This window comes from Cyphomyrmex costatus, unplaced genomic scaffold, assembly GCF_001594065.2.
Source record: "Cyphomyrmex costatus isolate MS0001 unplaced genomic scaffold, Ccosl1.0 scaffold481, whole genome shotgun sequence".
Classification (NCBI taxonomy): Eukaryota; Metazoa; Arthropoda; class Insecta; order Hymenoptera; family Formicidae; genus Cyphomyrmex; species Cyphomyrmex costatus.
The window spans coordinates 44,590-49,810 of NW_017279084.1; positions in this window are offsets into that span (position 1 = coordinate 44,590).

Below are 5,221 nucleotides of genomic sequence, written 5' to 3' on the forward strand. Positions count from 1 at the left end.
AAAGACCAATTAAAACTTTCTAATAATCAAAACGTGGTCTACAAAATTTCATGTGAGGATTGTGATGTTAGTTATGTTGGCCAAACAAAAAGGCAATTGAAAACACGAGTGCATGAGCATGTCTCCGACATCAATAAAAAATCAAAATTTCTTTTTGCCATCTCTAATTATCGTATTGAAAAAAACTATAATTTTGAATGGAAGAATTTAAAAATTTTGGACGTTGAACCATCCTATAGGTAACAAAATATTGATTTCAGAAATGGTGCATATTAAGAGACAAAAACATTCAATTAATAGACAGAATGATACGGAATTTCTACCAGAGTCATATTCTAATATAATACGGTCTCTTTCCCCTTCCTAGTCGTTCTATATTCTCCTTCCAGTTGTAACAACCTGATTTTATGTGCGGTCTAGCTCGTCAGTACAAAAATGCGTGTCGCATAAAAAGGTTCGGAGAAGTATTCGCGTCGGATCGGTGATACAGAAATGAGATACAATTAAACAATGTTTTCTTGATGACCACGATTTATTACATGAATAAGGTAAAGTAAAATAAAAATGATATATTAAATTGAAACAATATCCGCTCAAATAAATTTCAAAGATTAAAAAATAACAAACCTCTCAGGTCAAACAAATTTGCTATACTGGTTGTTAGATATATACAGGGAGGAGCATTTAAAACAGGTCACCTGAATAACTCGCTTGTTTTTGACAATAGAAGAAAAAGTGTCAAACAAAAGTTGCTTGGTTTCGAGGGGCACATAATGTGACGTCAATAATTGTTTTTTTGTTGGAGGCGCAAAAGATAGGCAAAAGTCAAATTTTTTTTTTTAAATGGAATGATATATTTTTTTATTCACATTCTCAAGACGAATACAATGACCTATAATTGAAGGTCATTCAAGGTTACGCAAGGTCAATAATGGAATGCAATGGAAAATAAATTGTTTTAAGGCACTCTTTGAATAATTTCGTGTCTAATTTACTTATTTACGTACTTACCGCTACGACAAGTGTTCAAAATGATGACCCTGAACATCGACGAATAATTTCGTCTCTTCTCTTCTTGTTTACCGGTATACCGCTAAACGCGGTACAGGTGACTTTGATCTCTCACCTAGAATACTATATTTGATTCAAGATTTTGGAGTACATAAGAATTCTTTTGAAAGTAATACTGATCTTTTGAGATTCATTTTTGAAATATAAAAAACCGTTATTCTGATCTCTGACCTAGAACACTATATTTGATTCAAGATTTTGGAGCTCTCATGTGTATGAGTTAACCAGTTTTCAATCACGTGTATCTTCATAAGTATAGGTTGTAACCGTACTTTTGAGTGTCGGCACAACTTCGTCGCATCCTCCAAAAGAATTTTAATTATGCGAAAGCTCTTCGTTAGAATACAAAATACTTAAAGGAGCAATAGTGCGGTTCTTCATTAATTCTTTCGTGATTCGAGAATTTACAGTAGTTGACAAGTTATTTTACTCAGCAAAGATCTTAATCGCTATCAAAAATTCGTTGGGCGCCAGGCATGAGAAAGCGTGCCACTCTTCGCACAAATCGTTAGATAAATTGCTCGGACAAGAAATTAAAGATTACGCGGATTCTCGCGACGGAACTAAACAACTAGCTCAGCCAACGGAATTGGCAGAGGGGAGTGGTTCGCGGTTAGCGGGGAAATTGTCGGAGAACGATGGAGAGGCTGAAATAAATGCACCAGAATTAATAATAACAATAAAGAGAAATCGATATATTTAATAGAGACTGTACAAAAGTGTTCGAAAGAAAGTACGTTACAGCGTTGACCTTCCGCGCTCTGATATGCGGCGCAATAACAATAAACCGACTATTAACTGGCCGTCGACTACAGAAAGTAAATTCGGCAGTAATTCGCCGAGTAGAAATATGCGATCAAATCTAGATCTTATTATGTTAACAATAATTACTTCGTGAATAATTAGAACATACGATTTTACATTAGACGGCAACGGTTCTCTAATGCGCAATAACGCCAGTCTCGACTTTAAAGAATTCTCAACAATTAACAATTACACAAGTGACTTGGCGGCAACGAGGGCGAGCAACAACAATAATTATACTTTTCAATAATCTCAGCGTCCGAGTGAATGGCACGCGCCTACGGCAACGATTACTTTAAAACGCCTTGAGGCGGTGAATACGACATCGGGAACTCTAACACGAAATACCGAGTAACGCGCGATCCACTCGAGACGCATTTCACATACCGCGATCGGTGGTTTTACACAAATTATAAGATAACGCTCGCCTCATCACGTTGAAACAACCTAATTTCCGCGTGGATCAGCTCGTCGTAATTTTCGCTAGTCGCGAAAAAGGTTCGCACGGGAAGAGAGAATGCAGAATCAAATTTAGACTAGACACAGTATTTTACAAAAGACAGAAAGAAACGTTTATTGTGTGTAGTGTGTGTATTTACAAATGAGTGTGTGTACGTGTTCGTAAGTGACAAGCAGGTGTGTATTCGTGTGCCGGTGTAGATGTGTATGTTGTGTATATTGTCGAGACGGCAAGCAGACGAGACGGATACAAGACGTGTATAGAAAAACTACGAGGCGCGGACAAAGAAACTAAGATATTACGGACGGCACGAACAGAAAAACTATACGTGTGAATTACGGCGCGAGTACGGCGGAAAACGCGGGGGAATCTCCGAATCCCAAGACGGACGCGAGGCGCTGTCGGCGGTATAACAATACGAATACGCGTACGCAAAGTATACGCCAGCGGCGGATGACGGTCGCGGCGCGGATAACGCGATGGGCGTTCCCTCGATGCAATGAGGGACGCTTCGCAAAAATGTAGAATGCACAGGAACCTTACGACCGACTGCCAAGAACGCTTGGCGGAGGCGAAGAACACTTCACCCCCCTTTCTCGCCGGTGCGCAAAGTCTAGGATACTGGCGTACGACTGTCAAGAACGCTTGACGGAGGCAAAGAACGCTTTACCCCCTTTTCGCGTCGTACGGCCAGCGGATAATGAGTTTTGGTGGTCGACTGTCAAGAACGCTTGACGGAGACCAAGAACACTTGACCCCCTTTTCGCGTCGGATCACCGGAGCTAGGATCGGAGCAGGATTCATACTGGAGCGGCGGTTCGGATAGAAGAGAGCTCCCGGAGCAATAATTACGCGTTATATACTAATTATTGCTCCCGCTCGTTTTGTTACGGACTTTTCCGTTATCGCCTGGCGGTTGGCAATTTCTGCGGAGGGGATTGTCGATCGGCGATGTTCGGTCGCGTTCGGTCGGAGCGGCGGATAGCACGAAGCGCAGATCGTTCGGCGATCTTCGTACGCGTTCGGTCGGAGCGGCGATAGCTACTGTCGACGAAACTTTGCCACAATGCAACGGATGAATAATATGCGATGATAACTATATACAATGATAACAATAACTTATGCCCAACACGAATTACAATATACAAGAAAAAGTAGCTACCGGGAACGATGCAATCCGAGGTGCATCGTTACAACGTAACGATCCCTCGTTGATCCTTCAGAGGAAAATCTCCGCCTCTAAATTTCTCGGCAACGGTAGACAGCATTCTTAGTTCCCAAAAGCTCTGGAGATCCCGTGTCCTCTTTACATGAACTCGATCACCGCGCAAGTGATAATCGGGAGCATTCGCGGATCCACGCTAGTGATGCCGATTCTAAAAAAAAAGTATTGAATTTCAGAATCGATCAATTCTTTTAGGTTTGATTCTTAATCGTGTATGAATGGAAAAAAAAAGCATCGATTCCGAAGAATCGATTTTTTCGATTCTTTTTCCTAACAACCAGGGCTGCGTTCGGAAATATCCGAGTATCCCCGTGTACCGTCTTATCCTTGTTTAACATTGAATGAACAAGGATAAATAGCCCTGTTAATTTTTTAGCGAGAGAGAGGGGGAGGGGGGAAAGAGTGAAAAGTGAGAGGGAGAGAGGAAAGGGAGGGGAAATCATTTTTTAGGTTTAAATTTTTAATTGTTTTTTGGAATTTGTAAATAAGGTTTAAATGAAATCATTTACAAAACTATGTACTACAAGGATTCTTAATTTTATATTGTATGTATACAATTTTATATTGTATTGTATATACTCTTTGGTTGTATACATAAGACAGTAAGACATAGCAGTAATCAACTAATCATAATGAAAAACATAAGGTAATTTTTTACTGTGATTAAGGGTCTACGCACAATAGAAGAAATATTAGGAACAAATATTAAATATAAGAATATTTAACCTATCAGAAAGCGCATATTCCACAGTACACAGTTCTGATAGATTAAAATTCTTATATTTAATATCTGTTCCTAATATTTCTCCTATTGTGCGCAGACCCTCAATCAAAAGTGTTAATAGTAATTAGTCTCATACTTTTGATTGACTGTTGTTAATATTGTGGGTTGAATCACAGTTAACATTTTTTAAGCGTATTATTTAAAACTTGAATAGAATCTTAAAATCTCTTCATAAATGTTATTGCATTACGCTTTTTATACTTGCGGTGATCACATTTAAATTGCCTTACATTTAAATAATTAAACAAACTTTATTTACAATAATATACGTAATTCGACCGCGAAAGTTTACGTATATTATTGTAAATAAAGTTTATTTGAACCTCTACATTTCCCAATATTTAGTCTTTAAAGAGTTGAGAAAAATCAGCATTGAGACTCGATTGCTGGACAACCTACTCCTTTTTTCGGAAATAATATTTCCCGCGGTGCTGTATAATCTTTCAGATGAGACCGAAGTTCCTAAAACTAATAGGAATTTTCTTGCAATTTCATATACATTTGGGTATACATACTTTAATTTTTCCCACTCTTCTAGACAGTCCGTTTCTCGAAGTGACACAGGAGTGTTCAAAAATTGTCGAAGTTCAGTGGAAATATCGCTCGATAAATTATTTACACAATTTTTAGGGTAAAAATGTAGATTAGGGGAGCCTCCCCCAATGACCTTGATCTTGACATATGTTGTCAAGGTCATGACCCTGAGGGACCTTGAGGAAGTTTTAACCGTCGGACCTAACTCGTTAAAAAGTTATTAACAAAAAAAGTTTCAAAATTAACGTATTATTTCTGCTATACATGTATAATATGAAGTCCTATTCTACACCTTTCCCTGTTCAGAAACGTTGAACTTTCCACGCGAAGTAACTTTTACCCC